General features: G+C 43.6%; 1 protein-coding gene across 10 annotated transcripts in view; it reads right to left on the bottom strand.

Annotated features, from left to right (window-relative positions):
• PACSIN2 (protein kinase C and casein kinase substrate in neurons 2) overlaps nucleotides 1–15,495 on the bottom strand; it is a 58,875-nt gene extending 43,380 nt beyond the window's left edge. For 4 of the 10 annotated variants that reach the window (XM_052690652.1, XM_052690660.1, XM_052690661.1 and 1 more), the window contains exon 1: nucleotides 15,367–15,495. The gene's annotated coding sequence lies outside the window, so the exon portion shown is untranslated. Of the gene's footprint in view, nucleotides 1–5,236; nucleotides 5,371–5,429; nucleotides 5,533–6,312; nucleotides 6,406–8,171; nucleotides 8,193–14,404; nucleotides 14,504–15,119; nucleotides 15,219–15,366 lie in introns of those variants that run through there. The other 6 variants (XM_052690653.1, XM_052690655.1, XM_052690659.1 and 3 more) reach the window with 6 other exon arrangements.
• Between the last annotated feature and the right edge of the window lie 1,094 nt (nucleotides 15,496–16,589).

Below are 16,589 nucleotides of genomic sequence, written 5' to 3'. Positions count from 1 at the left end.
GGATTGCAGCACTGTGCTCATTTCCAATGGGGCACAGATGTGGGGCAGTGGCCTAGACAGAGCTGCTCTGTGATGTGACATCACCAAGGGAGAGCTCTATGTCACCAGTCAGACCGACACTGCAGTCCATGTTCCAGAATAGCTCGTGGTTACCGAAATGATTCACCAGTCTAAATACAATTACCGCTACAAAGCCTACCCACGTATGGATCGCCGGTTAAGAGTTTGGGTAGCAAAGGAATAAAAAAAGACAGAACAGCTCAACAGCTGAAATAGCTGCAAGCTGAAAGTTTAAGTTATGCTGCAGTGTTTTTAAAGTTAACAATGAAAATAAGACTTCGATTAGATCAAATGTTCCTCAAAAACAACGTGCTTTGTCAATGCATATTACTTTGTATTTAGCTCTCTTTACCATATGGTAGATGGAAGAGTAAGAGAGCTATTTATGAATTAAAAGCATTGCAGGATAAAGCTTCAACAATCAAAGACAAGAGAAGAAATTGTGACGAAATACATGAGTAACACACATAACGATAACATAATGATCTTTTTCATAATCACACTTTTCACTGTCACGGGTCAAATGAACATGCATGTGACCAGAAGATCTGTGAAACTTTTCCAGTTCTGGTTCTGAAGACTCAGAACGTTAATGCTACTGTCTGATACACACAGCATTAAAATAAGAAAGCCTGCATCTAGAAAACCGCATAAAATCTCTTCATTTAATATTTCTGCACACTGTTTTTCAATTTTTCATGACTTTTAAATGGTTTTAGAGGAGGGCAAGCATTCTTAGTACTTCACTATGGTTCCCACTTTAAACCAGTGGCAAACTGTGGTCTGCCCAAATAGCAAAGCATCCTGGAGGTTTTAAACTGACAAAAGTCCAGTTAGACCCACAAAGCTCAATGTCAGTACTGAAAATAAATAGCAGAGATTATATCTGTTGATCATTCCTCATCAGCTTTCATGGGAAGGTCACAAGTTGCTTGAACCCTTTAAGAGAATCCCTCCAGCTATGATTTTGCTAACACTTGCTGGAAGCTTACCATCACAAATAACCTTCACACATTCAAGCAAGCTCCCAGCCCACTATTTAAGAGCCATCACCTGTGCTTACTCCTCAATCTTAATGGTGTAAAGCCCTAAAAAAAAAAAAAAAAAACAAAAAAAACAAAAAAAAAAAACACCACCAAACCCTATGCAATTTCACAGTACATTTTAAAACATAGTGGGGAATATATACTTTACATTCTGATTTACTTATTTCAGAGCACAGAAAGACGTCTTTTAGACATATGTCTCATAAAAAAAAACCAAACCACTGAAAACATTAAAGACATTGTGATCCTAAATGTAAGACCTCTTGTGCATTCTAGTAGGATGAACCCCTGGTACAACTATCCCAAGGGTCCACCACACACTCCTCTAACAAAGTTTCATGATTTGTGTTTAACTTGAAGTTCAGGTTTCTTTAACTGAAAGAGAAAATAACAGGTACCTCATTGAGGCAAAATATCTGTACACTCAAAGGAAAGACACCCAAAAAAGAAAAAAACCACAGTATTGCACTTATAGTTTTACATGTAAAAATCATTATTAAAAAACAGGCTATACTGAAAATTCAAGAGATTAAAGACAAGGACCATCAAGTTCCAACCTCCCCACAATTACTATCAACTTGTAATAACACTTATGATTAAGTTGATCTGAGATTTCCCTTTGTCGACCCTTCTGTTGTGACTGTTCCTTCTCCCCACTGGAAATGAGCCTTCAGCTCTGACAGCTCCGAGTTACAGTAGGATCACTGAACTACATTTGTTTTAGAACTGGGCTCAAGTCCAACTCACGCACCATCAGTCAGAACCCTCTGATCCTTTTCCTGGGGCTGCTCTCTCACCTCCTGATTCTCCCCCCCGGGCACAGAGCCAGGGCTGCCCCATGGGCACACACCACCTTTTAGTGAACCTCATATGGCTGCTGATTGCCCAGCTCTCCTGTTGGCCAAGATTAAATCATAGAATTCCAGAATGGTTTGAACTGGAATAAGACTATAGGCTTCCAACCCCCCTGCTGGAGGCTGGAACACCAGGTAGAGAAACCTGGGAAACCAGGTTACTCAAAGACCTCTGCAAAGTCTCTCTCCCTTTGAGGGGCTCAACAGGTTCTCCAGCTTAGTGCTGTCCTCAAAATTAGCATGCACTCCAGCCCTGCATCCAGACATTGCCTCTACATCAAACCTTGCCATTACAAAGACAAGAGGTGAGGATGACAACAGTCTGATCTTAATTTCTTTCTTAGCATTTTTCAGGTATTTTAGCGGTAGCACTGCTGAGTAGCAGTAGTAGAAATATAGACAATATATTTGGGCTGTACCCAAGTTTGAACCCATGGAGTAGACAAATAAATAAATCAGGCTATGACAAACTCATTTCAATGTATTTGCAAAATATCTTGTCTTAGTCAGCTTAAGATGTAGGATTAAACTGACTTATTGATGTGGCCATACCCCGCAGATGGCTCAGCACCACACAGACCTTCATTCAATTTCCCTCTTCTTGGTGGGATGGGGGAGAGAATCAGGGGAAAAAGGATAACTTGTGGGTTGAGATAAAACTATTAAGATAAAGAAAACATTAAAAGTTGTGTCTGTGTGTATATATATACACAGATAGATACAAATAATGTATGTAGCAAGAGGTGAATAAGAAATTCCTTCCCATAGAACAGCTTAGGTTGGAAGGAACCTCAAGGATCATTAAGTTTCAACCCCCTTGCCACAGACAGGGCTGCCAAGCACTAGAGCATGTACTAGATCACATTCCCAAGGCCCCACCCAACCAGCTTTAAACACCTCTAGGACAGGGCATCCACAGTTTTTCTGGGCAACTACTCCCATAGTAAAAAAAATTCCCCCAACATCTTACCTAAATGCCCAGTCTTTTAGTTTAAAATCATCCTCCCTTGTCCTACCACTGTCTACCCTTGTAAAAAGAGATTTCCTTTAATCTCTGTTCAAAACGTTGCAAGGCCGCAACAAGGTATCCCTGCAGCCTTCTTTTCCAGACTCAGCAACCCCAGTTCTTTTAGCCTATCTTCACAGGAGATACACTCCAGCCCTTGGATCATCTTCATAGCCCTCTTCTGGACCTTCTCCAGAAGCTCTACATCTTTCCTGTGCTGAGGGCCCCAGACTTGGGTGCAGTACTCCAGCCAGGGCCTCATGAGAGCAGAATAGTGCAGGCAATCCCCTCCCTCACCTTGCTGGCCACCTCACTTCTGATAGAACCCTGGATACCATTGGCCTTTTGGGCTGCAAAAGCACACTGCTGGCTCATGTTGAGATTTTCATCAAGCAAATCCCGAGGTTCTTCTCAGCAGGGTTTGTCTCAAGGAGTCCTTCTCCCAGTTTGCAAACGTATCAGGGATTACCTCGACCCAAGGGCAAAAGCTTGCACTTTGCTTGGTTTAATCTCATTAGGTACACATGGGCCTGCCTTCTGACTTTAATCAAGGTCCCTCTGGACAATACCCCTCCCTTCATTTGTATCAACCACACCGCTTAGCTTGGTGTCATCAAACTTGCTAAGGGTGCATTCAATCACATCATCCATATCTCCGATAAAGGCATTAAAAAGTACCAGTCCCAAGACAGACCCTGGGACACAGCTCTCCATCTGGACACCAGCCATTCATTACAGTCCAGCTTTGAGAACTGTTTGTAAAAGAAGCTCCAACTACTGACACAAAAAGTTCTCTGAAAGGACTTTAAGCCCCTAAGATTGGATTTTATTCTTTTCTGTAGCCAGCTGTTATCACAAAACAACATCACTGCAAACAGAATCAAACCAAGTGGCAACTCTCAGTCCAGTAACACAGATTTCAAAAATGTTGCCAAAAAAGTTTTTCCTAAAGGATCTTTGAATTTCTGCATCAAGTTCTCTCTTCTGAATAACAATGCCTAGTACTGACTGGAGCAACACAAGAAGGGCTGTGTGACACCCGAAGAGTTCCCAGGGCTTTTTCCTTAGACCTCTTTGATTGCTTGTATTAGAATACACGAACCATATTCCTACAACATTCACTAAAAAAAAGTTTCTACAGATAGCCTTTTCAACCTAATAGCCCAGTGAAGATGGCCTTCTGAAAGCATTTATTGCCAACTCGCAGCTCTGACCACACAATTGCTATTGTGAAACCATCCCAAATAAGCAAAAGTAACTCCACATGGATTCATCACACCATCACTGTCCTTCTCCTAGTCCTGGGAAAAGGCACAACTCAATAGATACTAGCACCAAGTAATGCAAGTAGGATAGATTGAAAGAACAAGTCATACTAACAACCCTGACACAAAATAACCAGCACGCAATGCTACAGAAAGGATCTTTCAGCTACATGAAAAATTTATAGTCTATAGAATTTATTTCCATCTTTTATAGTCCTCTTATCAGGGTATTTTTCAGTGACACAACACTGCAAGAACTTATTCAATTTCAAAATCTGTTCATTCAGCTTAACACAGACAAACAGTAATTTACATATGAGGTTGTAGATTCTAGGTAAAATTGGAGAAATCCAACATCCCACACTTAAGTGGATTTTCAAGTACATAAGTTTTCACTTGCTTCAACACTTAGGTTTCAGGAGGCTAGCTTTAGATAAAATGTTAAGTTGTACACTGATACATGCATGCCAAATCACTACTTGCATTCATTTTTTACCCGATTTGATGACTTTTTACCTCCTAGAAACAGAAAACACTCAAAGAAAGTTGGCCATCTAGGAAGCAAAATTCAAAAATGTCTTTTTAAGTTTATGCAGTTAAATTTTCAGCAACCCTTTTAGTATACAGAGCTACATAAAGCTGCTTAGTATGTGGAACTGGGTGATGTTGAAACGCACAGAAGTTGCAACTTTCACTCCCTCCTCTTCTAGGACAGGGACTATAGCCAGATTGAGATTTTTCACAGTACTCCCAATTTAAACACATATGCTGACTCTGATGTAAGTGCTTAGGTGCAATATGCTACTCTTCGCACATTCCTGTAATTCTCTTGAGCCAGCACTGCTGCACAACTCAAGAAAGCACGTAAAATTTAATTCATTCTGGACAGTGAATCTAGGTTCTAAACAACAACACAGATTTGTGGAAGACCAATTATTTTAAAACAAGATTAGAGACACAATCTCCTCTCTAATACACAAAAGAACAGGACAGGCAGCAGCTCACCCTCAACAGCCATGAGACAGCACTCCCTCTTCAGATTCAGTGACGGATGCAGCTTTAATGTCACTTGTACTTGAAGAAAAGAAAAAGTCCACCCTCCATTCTTATTTTTGCTGATGTTCTCAAAAGGACCACATGAAGCCCACACACATTGCCTCATACATAAATCATTTTAAGAAAGAGCAAACACACAAACCTGTGAGAGCCACCACAACAAAGCAATTCAGCATTGGCTGGAAGTTTTACATTGCTTATTTCTCCCAGTTTGCAGGTCTAAGTATTGTCCAAACCTGTTTCCCATCGCATTTTAAGCACTGTTTCAGAAGATTTTTATAACAGTATGACGTAACTTTATTCTCCAACTGCTTACTGCAATAAAAGTTCAAAGATCCACCTGATCCATTATTTTCTGGATAAATTCAAAACACATTTTTAGAAAAGCATATTTGTAAGATCTTCACCTTTAAAGAGCTAACCCGTACATAAGCACTTCTTGGTATTTTTCCTACTGAATACATTGATTTCCAGTGAGTATTCCAGCCAAAGTAGATATTTCACACACCTTGAAAGTTAATTTCATAGAAACTTCATAAACTTCCCAGCTGAACTAGTAGCATCACTCACAACTCACACAATCTCAGATTTAACTTAAAGGATACAATGCTGGTACAGCATTATTCATTTAAAAACGTAGCACATTAACCATACGTACAAAATGTTAAATAAACCTCCTGGAAAAAGTCCAGTGGAAGGCCACAAAGATGATAAAGGGCCTGGAGCACCTCTCTTAAGAGGAAAGGCTGAGCGACCTGGGTTGGTTCAGCCTTGAGAAAGAAAGACTGAGGGGGGATCTTATTAATGTTTATAAATATCTTAGGCATGGGAGTCAAACAGACACGGCCAACCTCTTTTCAGGGGACAAGACAAGGGGAAATGGACATGAACTGGAGCATAGGAAGTTCTGCACCAATGTACAAAGGAACTTTATAGTAAGTATGACGGAGCACTGGAACAGGCTGCCCAGGGAGGTGGTGGAGTCTCTGTCTCTGGAGATGCTCAAGACCCACCTTGATGCCTACCTGTGCAGCCTGCTGTATGGGGCCTGCTTAGCAGGGGGGCTGGACTCGATGATCTCTGAAGGCCCCTTCCAGTCCCTACAATTCTGTGATATGCTGAAAAGGGGAAAAAAAGTACATGCAATGAAAATACCTTTAGGCATACTTGAAAGCATAAAAGCCTGCTTGACTTCTTCCACCCTTCTCTGCTATGCAGTAAGATCTCTCGGAAATGACATAATTACTAGTAATCTTGATAAAAAAAAACAACAGTAACTGTTTTGAACAATAAATCGGTAGAGATAGCATGCTAAATTTAGCACAGTTTGTGATTACACAGTGTTTCTACAATACCTATTAACACGTAGAAGCATATTATCTCCCATACAGCTTCATTTACAAGACAGAAGGCAGAAAAGGATCAAAGTCCTCCCAGCTGCAATAGTTAAAAGTAAGCCACTAAACTCTACTTTCACAGAAAGTGAGACTGCTCTCTGTTTTAATAGGCTGATCAAACTTAATAACAAAGAAGCTATGGGTCGCCTTACGCTGAAAAAATAAAAGTAAAAATCAATCCATAATGAAAGATCTGTTTTACAATCCACGTGTATCAGTTACTGTACCAGAGCTGTTCCTGACTCAACAACCATTGAAACTGCACTCCACAGATATTACTCGTGATACTCATATAACTCATATGACTTAAATACGACTAGAAACTACGCAACAGCCTGATCTAAACCAACTGCTAAAAATACAGTAATTAGATACAGACTAGATACACATTGTTCTCCAATACTGGAATATCACAAGCTTAAGCAGAAGCAGCTGCTCATACGCTACTTTATCCAAAGGATTTATTAGCCAAATTCTAAACGATTTTCAGATTCACACACAGATCCTTTAAAACTACACTAACTGTCCTTTGCCTTCTCAAATGTGTGTTTAGGAAATAACAACGAACAGGCAAGACTGTCATGATATCTGCTGAACAAACTTTCATCTTTCACAGCACAGAGCACAATTAAACAAAGAAAGGAACAAGGTGTTTTGCAACACTGCTCACTCTGCTTTCTCAGAAAGATACTCTCCAGTAGCCAATCTGTGCACTTGTTTAAGAAAAACAACAACACTAAACAAAACTCATTATGTGGAACAGAACATTACTGGGAATAGCTAAGAAAACAGATGGGGCAGTATCACAGAACAAAGGTAACAGAAGGATCCAATGAATTCTACTCAATCATTTTTTGTGTGAGGGGAAAAAAAAACAATTGTGGAGACCACAATAAGGCGGGGAAACAATTTTTCCAGTCTAGGAAATAAAAGATCTGATGAGATTTTGTGTGCACCTACATTTTCCCTAACATTTCTACAAAATTGTTTCAAAAACACTTGATTCAATTTTGAAAAATATTGAGACAATTCAAACTAGAAAGCTAGCTCTTCAAAACTTGATTTAATAATAAATTGTTAACATATCTGCTTAAATCTCATACTAGGAATTAACAAAAATTATTCAGCGCTCACTTTTTTTCATAGCATTATTTAATAAAGCAATAAGGAATTCAATGACATAAAACTCTCTATCAGTGTTACAAACTTACATTCCTTTAAAGTTACTACAGCTGAATATTTTAGAACTCAAAAAGGGAAGACTTTTTGCTCCTTTATACTTCAAAAGTGCTTCAGTTCAAAAAGGATTTCAATTTCACCTTCTTGCCCTTTCACTTGAAAAAAAATATCACAGAATCACTGAACAGCTGAGGTAGGAAGGGACCGCTGGAGGTCATCTGGTTCCCTGTTCAAGGCAGGAGGATGTCTACAGCACATACGCTAAAACAAAACATTTGAAGACAAATTTCCAGAACAAGCAAGCTCACCTTCAAATTTACTTTTCAAATGATCCTGAATTCATATTACCTACTTGGCTATGCATTTAAAATTGGTTAAAACATCAACATGGAGCTCTTGGAGCGGGTCCAGAGGAGGGCCATTAAGATGATCAGAGAGCTGGAGCACCTCTTCTATGAAGAAAGGTCAAGGGAACCGGGTTTGTTTAGCTTGGAGAAGAGAAGGCTCTGGGGAAAGCTCATTGTAGCCCTCCAGTACTTGAGAGGAGCATAAAGGGGAAGGTGAATGGCTGTTTATGAGGGTGGATAGCGATAGGATGGGGGGAAATGGTCTTAAACTGAGACAGGGGAGGCTCTGGTTAGATATTAGGAGGAAGTTTCTCACACACAGGGTGATGACACACTGGAACAGGTTGCCCAAGGAGGCTGTGGATGCCCCATCCCTGCAGGCATTCAAGGCCAGGCTGGATGTGGCTCTGGGCAGCCTGGTCTGGTGGTTGGTGACCCTGCACATAGCAGGGGGTTGAAACTAGATGATCGTTGTGGTCCTTTCTAACCCAGGCCATTCTATGATGATCAAGAAGCATAAGTTATCTTCAATTTTCATACCTATAAATAGTTCAAGGTTACAGCCTCTAGGTAAGTGTTCAATCTTAGCTGCGTAACTGCAGCTCACACAGCATAGCTTCAGCTCCCTACGATGGGCTAGACTGTTGTACTTATGAAGACTCTTTTCCTTTTTTTTATTATATCCTGACCACCTTTGGTATACAAGAGAATATAAAAACACACACACACAAAATTGGTTATGCATAACATTCAGTTTAAGCTTAACTTTATTCAAGTTATTCACCACGCTTACAAGAACAAGTCTACTACCTTCTTAAGGGACATGCTGCACAACCATGGGGTCATTTGGCGTCCCACTTTTCCAACTCTACAACTTGCTTGGAACTTACATACATTCCAGGTGACAGTGCCTCATCTCAAACAGCATATGCATCCAACATGAAGCAACTCTACATGTGCTGCCTTGCAGAAGAAAAACAGAGCTGAAAGACTGACTGCTTACACAACAAATCTAAGCTGAATCAGACTGCTTCCAGCATCAACTGAGAAGAGTCAAAACTGGCAATCTGATAAAATAAAACTACCAGAGAATCACCATGGTTTTTTAATAGCTGCACCTAAAGCCAGAGTGAGAAGAAAAAGTAGCTACAGACAGCAGCTGCAGTGCTTATATGAAAGATCATCTCATTAGATTTCTACAGAATGTCAATGTTGTGACCCAGAGGCTCTGAAGTGCTTGCTCAATAAAGCCATCCTCAAAATATTTTCCTGAGGATATTTCCAAACTTACAAGAAAAGAAGATGAGGAGGAAACACTGAAGGAAAGGAAATTCATTCTGAAGTTGCAGATAGGTATCTATTCTGTAGACAATGCGAAATGTACAAGAGCTGCTCCAAAAGTAACACCTATTTTATGATGTTGGCCCACCAACATTCCATTACATTTTGTTGCTGTGTAACAGATGGCAGCAAAGGGGGAGTCTGACAAAATGGAATCTGACATGGAAGTGAAAATGAAGCAAAAGGGTGTCACTGAATTCCTCCATGAAGAAAAAAAAGGCACCCACTTACACTCATTGATGCCTGGTAAACATTTATGGAAACCAAACAGTGGCTGTGAGCACAGTGAGGCAGTGGGTGGTGCATTTTCAGCAGTGGTGACAGCAATGGGAAAGACAAGTCATGCTCCAGATGGCCGCATACAGCTGTCACACCACAAAATGAAGAGCATCTCAATCAGCTCACTCGCATGAATCAACTAATAATGGTGATTATGTTGAAAAAGCAGTGTTTTGTAGCTGAAAATCTGCTCTACCAAATAGTGTTATTGTGCTCTCTGTATCTGATGTAGTTTCCATGAAATAAATAGGAGGCATTACTTCCCAAGTGACTGTTATTACATGTGTTCACGTACACAGGGATGCGCATGTGTGCACAGGCCCATACCTCCAAACACAATGATTAACATCTACTATATCAACAGGAATAACTTCTGACGTGGCACAACTGGCATCACAGCCATTGTTAGGTCGCCAGCGCTGCAGTAACAGAACAGAACTGAATCTTTCCATTCAGGACTAAGAGCACAAGAGTTGCTTTGGAAAGTGGCACCCCTGAACCACAGGTTACTGGTTAATCACACTTAATCCACACAGGCCGGTTGTTCCTACTCTCAGCTGAAATAGCCTTTACAAAAGACAAAGCAAGAATGACTCACAGCCCTAAAAGTTCCCTGGGGGTGCAGAAAACCTGCTTGTGGAAAGCACGATGAGAGAAAAATATACTGAACTTCAAGTAAGCCAGTGAAAATGCTAGTGGCCTACCATAACAGTGGGCCAATACAAATAAATAATCAAAGAGATGGCAACACTCCCAGTTGCAGGCATGAGAGTTCCTAAGAAATTTAATTGCCCAGAAGAGAAACAGCTAATCACTCGATTTGTTTCTCACTGTAGCTGAATGACACATGTCCAACAGCATTCTTTATACTGAAGATCTCTCCTAACAAGCAAAAATTAAAGAAAGCTTCTTCAAAGCAAGCGGTTTTCCAGCTTCAGTTCTCACAGGTAAACCAGGGTGCTCATATTCTGGAATCCAACAGCCACCTCAACCCAGCGAGGGTTCAGAAAAAATTCCACTCAGTCAAGTTCAGCCGGGAGCTTCTCCAAGCCATGCAGGGGTTCCTTAAATTAAGCGTAACTGTATGCTGATCAGACATGAGATAGCTTAGACTGTCTACATCATCGCTGGAAAACAACTAGAAGTTTTGAAGCTTTTATCTGTAACTGTTATAGGACAGAGAAAACATTACAAGTTTTGGGAAAATGCTTTTTAAAACATCGGTTAGCAAATGTGAAAGTAAGAGTGTCTACAAGCTGATGCTGTATAATCATACATCCTCACTAAATATTTAGATATAGTAAGAGAATCCTTAACTTGTTATAGATTTATTATTACTGTTAAGAAGAAAACTGCTTTTCCATTCAGCAGGTCCATCTGGCAGCATCTGTGAAGGTGCCAAGAGGATAAGAGGCGTAAGTAAAACTAAAGATGTGTCCATTTGTCCTCTGACTCATAGCAGAACCTTTACTGAAATCTGTACTTCACATTACCAATTAAGGCTGACGCATTTGGGATTTCCCTCTCATCCCCTTTTGTTTCTACTCATAAAGTCAGAAATACAATAACAAGCTCAGAAGTGTAATGAAGTTCCATTAAGTACAAACAAAATTCTTAATTCTTATTTCAGTGCTCGCCTACTATTAGTAGGCTAACAAAGAGTTTATGTATAAACTGGATGCTGTTTCGAGAAACCAGACACGCTATGTTCCAAAAGTAGAGGTTAAGATGCTAGCTCTGAGAACTCTGCTAGCTCATATCTGCCCTACTTACATTACTCCTGACAACCACTGTAATGAGACAGAGCACCACACTTCTGCAGAAAGATACTTCACAATGAAGATTAAAGCAACACCACATTCACTCAGTTTTAGTATTATTAAACAACTCATAACTTCCTAATCAGAACCTACCAGTTGGCAAGGAAATCACAACTGTGCGATACTGAAATCGCAATGACAAGATATTTAGGATATACAGGGATACACTTAACAGATGCCCTAAGAAGAGCAACAGTTTATTTTGCATGTTTAAGACGGCTGAGATAACAAAAAAAATCCCCTTTTCAGTTTCAACAAAACTGTTTGAAACATACTTATTAATATGACTTGACAGACTGCTCTTACACTCTCCATTTGTGTCATTTTATTGTAGTCAAGTTTATCAGTCACTAGTCTAGAGCACATGATAAAAGGCAAAGAAGCTTGTCTGTAGATGCCTTGGAATTCTTAACTTAAAGCAGAGTGAAGAAATAAGTTAACATACACTGGCCCAAAACCAAACACTCCAAGACACAGGTTTCCAACTCTGTCAAAATATTTACAATATGCTCTGTAAGCCAGGACTGCTTTTAAATATTTGCATATTCTAAGAAGTTGAAGCAAACCCCATCCACTTGAAGGCTTTTAGTTCGGAGTTTTTTGCTTTGGATTGTTGTTTCTTTTTTGCATATGTGTGATTTTATTTCTTCTTCAGAGCTCATTACTGTGCAGTGCTGCTCACAACTCACATTAGTTATTTGCTAATTGGGGTTGGGTACCTTCTCAGATATTGACACATCCTGTGCAGTAAGACTCATAGGACTCCAGCAATACACACCGCTTCACAACGGCTCAAGCAGAACCACTCACGCTCCATAGAGCACACACCAAGGCAGATCCTAGACCAACACCACCAGAGAAATGTTGACTGTTCTCCAGCCCCAAGCAACACACTTTGACAGAATGGCACACAAAGGGATGACGTTCATTCACGATTATGACTGCAGACTGGGAACCAACCCTGGGATAGGTTTTGGGGAACGGCTGTTTATGAGGATGGATAGTGATAGGACAAGGGGAAATGGTCTTAAATTGAGACAGGGGAGGTTCTGGTTAGATATTAGGAGGAAGTTTTTCCACTCAGAGGTTGGTGATACACTGAAACAGGTTGCCCAAGGAGGCTGTGGATGCCCCATCCCTGGAGGCATTCAAGACCAGGCTGGATGTGGCTCTGGGCAGCCTGGTCTGGTGGTTGGCAACCCTGCACATAGCAGGGGAGTTGAAACTCGATGATCTTTGTGGTCCTTTTCAACACAGGCCATTCTATGATTCTCAGGACCTACTGCTCCTATGTTGAGAAAGGCATGCACTGCCACAGAAGCTAATTTGTATCAGTCCTACAGATTCATAGAAGCATGGAAATTCTTGCCTAGCAGCATGGCTGAGCATTTTATCCTCTGCTATTGCTGCAACAAGCACAGAAGTCTCACGTTCTGACTTTACAGGCTACCAATTTAAGCCATAATAACCTTTAGACCCATTTTAATCACAACCAGGGAAGCACAGAATTAACATAAGGATATCTTTAAGGCAGCAGCTCGGTCAGCTCCAGAGTAAGAAATGGAACCCATATGCTGGACAACAACATGAGAACACTTCTCATGTCTAACCACATCAGGCCCGACAAAATAAAATGAAGCTTTTGCTGCACAGCTGACTTGTGCAATATGGAAACTATCTCATAAGCCAGTAAGATTTTTTTTTTTTTTTAAAGAAAACTTCAGATCATCCACAAAGATGCATACAGCCAACATCAAGATCATCAATCACAAATGCCATCTGTCAGCTCAATATTAACTACCTCATCCACTTGCTGTACATTCTTACTAAAGGGGAAAAAAAAAAAAAAAAAAAAGAGAAAGATTATTTTCTAAACTAAAACTAAACAGTTTTGTTTGTCAATCATTAATAAACTATTTCATCACTATGTACAACTGTGCCATGTATATTCCTTTTATGGAAGACGTTGCTTGATGTGTGGTATGCAGTTTAACCCCTGGGGGCAGATTTAATGTTTATTCTAGCATGGCACTGCACAGCATGCAGACCCCAAGCCAAAGAAAGTAACTCTAGAACTGTAAACTATGCAACAAGGGGAATTTGGAGCAGCCATGTTAAGCTTAACACCACAGAGAACAAGGCAGCACCTGCACTCCTCTCCTGCTTACCATAACTGAGCCACAGCATAGAACGTGCAGAGATCCCCAAAATGATGTTGTACTGTGCTAATTAGACATGCCCTGTGTGTTAATACATGCTGCTGTAAAAGCTGATTCAGTCATAATTGGCAGAACGTAACTACTATCATTGAAGGCAAATTGCAAGTCTGACAATACGTAATTTCAGACGAGTGCAGGTATGAAACAGCAAGCTAATGACCTTCATTGCTGAAAACACAATTAGGAAGCTCTGCCTGCCTGAAATAGCATTAGCAAACAGTTTTAGCTACAATTCACCGTAAAGCAAAGAGGTGTCTTCCCACCCCCTACAGAAAGCAACGTTTTTATACCATCATGGACATAAAGAGAATGATCTTTTTGTTGTGGTAAAATGAGAATGAAAATCCAGCTGCTTACATAACACAGCCTTCACTAGGACTACTGTAACAACACTGCTAAGGGTTTTATGCTCTCAAAGCAGTGGAAAAGCCTTGCCCTTATAGAAGATCTGAAAAAAATCTGGTATTAAGCCCAAATGAGCAAAACGAAGAAGCTCCCCCTTGTAGCAAGAAGCATAAACACACTCATTACATACAGCAAACTTTCAGACCGACTGCCGCGAGGACGTAGACAACAGCAGATCCTAAAGCTCGTTTTTACTCCTTCCACAAAGGTCAGCAAATGTCCCTCGCACCTTCCCGGCTTCCCCTGCAGCGGGGGCAGAGCAGCAGCCCCAGAGGGCTGTGGCCGGGAGCCTCTGAGTCACGCCGGCCCGAGGCAGCCCGGCCGGGCACGGCGGACGCAGCACGCAGACAGAGGCTGCCGGCGCTGCTCGGCCAGGTAGCTCGGAGCCCATAAAGCGGCTTCTGTCTCTCCACGAATGTCTCATTCGGGGTGAAGACGCGACTCTTCCCACGTGACAGAAAAAGGGAAAGCCAACAGAGAAGGCGGAGACGGCAAGCCCGAGAAGCCCGACCTATACGGGCCGTTACTACGCTCGGAAGGCTGCGAGCAGTTCAAAACCTCGCTTTCCCCCGCGGAAAAGCTTCTTCCCACCGGGTCGCTATCCTTACCCGCCACCAGCCCGGAGCACGGCAGGGCACGGGGACAAACGCCAGCCTCCCTCCCGGCTCTCCTCCCCCCGCTCCCGTCCCGCAGCCGCCAGCCCCGCGCCCGGCGAGCCACCGAACTTCCCCGCGCAGACAGCCCTTCCCTCCGCCAGGAGCGGAGCCTCCCCAGCCGCTGTCGTCATTCCCCGCGAGCCCCGGCCCTGCCCTTCCCCGCCAGGCGCCGTGCAAGGAGAGCTTCACCTTCCCCGCCGCGGCCGGCGCCGGTATCACGGCGCGCCCCGCTCAGCCCAACTGTCACCCTGCCCGCCCCGCCTCTTTCGCCCGGGTGCGCCGAGCCCCGGCCCGCCATCCGCCCTCGGCCACCGCGGAGCACGGAGCGCCTGGCTGCCCCAACCACCCCCCGCCCGCCCCTCCCCCGCGAGGCTCTGAACCCCAGCCTCCTCCTCGCGCCGCTCCCCTCGGCTGCAGCCACAAAAGGCGCCCTCACCTACAGCCCCCAGAACGCCGCGAGCCGCCGGCAGCGAAAGAGAGCGCGCGGAGTGCAGAGCAGAGCGAGCAACCGCCCTGCGCTCCGGCAGTGCCGCTCCGGCCGCACCAACTGCCGCCCGCCCTCCGATTGGCCCACGCCCAGCCGCCTTCCGATTGGGCGAGGTCGGAGCGCAGGTTCCCGCCCCGCCACCGCCCATTGGCTCTCCGCAGCTGCCAGTTAATGCCTCTTCCTTGTCGCTGGCTGGAAAAGGCGGCGGTGGGAGCGGGGGGGGGGCGTCGGGGCGCGCAGCCCCGTGGACGCCCGCGGCCGTTAGCGCCTCGCGTCGCAGGGATGTTGCGGCAGCGGTCGGAGAGCTGCTGAGAGGTTTTAACGCCCGGGAGCGGTGAAGGCTTTGCTTTCCCTCCCGCTCGCAGGGCGGGCTCCCTGAGGAACGGGGTGCCCGCTGGCACCGCCGTGTGGCACAGGCGGCGGCTTTGCTGCCCAGCTCCCGACCTGCTCGGGGGGACCGCGGAGCGCCAACCTGAGTTGGCCAAGGGCAGGGCAGCCTCTGCCGTAGCGCTGATGTGTCCGAGGCACGCCTGAGCGGTATCGCGGGGAGATCTGTTATTCGGCCCTCGCCTATCTGCTAGGCGTATTTGTTTTAGACAGGATTATTTCAGGTTCCAGGCGGACGCCGTCACGGTAACCTTGTTCCGTCCCTTCGTTCCCTGGCAGGGTCAGGGTTTCCCTCCCGTCGGCCCTTCTCGGTGCTGTTCTGGTCCCTCGCCGTCCCGGGGCAGCCCGCTCTAAGGACGGCTGCGCTGCAGCCCTGACGGTGCTATCGTCCTCCTGACCACGGGTCTCACGCTAGGCTGCCTGCACCGGCCCGGACGCCAAGGCTTCATCTATTCTTTCACTAAGCGGATGACTCATTAACTTAAGGACTTGTAGGAATTTAGGGAATTTAGATTAGCCGGTGTGAGCACAGCGCTGGGGTAAGGTTTACCTGTCCTCAATAGCTTGGTTTGAGTGGCAGCTAGCGATACTGTGAGCTTTGGTCAGGCTGTTTTCAAACGTATAATGTTTTTCTCCCCTCCTAAATCTCCCTTAATTCTCTGTCCTATGTTGAAAGTTAACATTTCAGGTTTGTGGGAAGGTATCTTGAAATTCAGTGTTGTTTCCTCTCTAATTTCTGCTAAGAGATCCATCCATGTTTTTTTGAACAATCTTTCTCATTAGAC

The sequence above is a fragment of the Tympanuchus pallidicinctus genome, unplaced genomic scaffold (assembly GCF_026119805.1).
Source record: "Tympanuchus pallidicinctus isolate F22 unplaced genomic scaffold, pur_lepc_1.0 scaffold27, whole genome shotgun sequence".
Lineage (NCBI taxonomy): Eukaryota > Metazoa > Chordata > Aves > Galliformes > Phasianidae > Tympanuchus > Tympanuchus pallidicinctus.
This window is presented reverse-complemented; position numbering and strand designations above follow the sequence as displayed.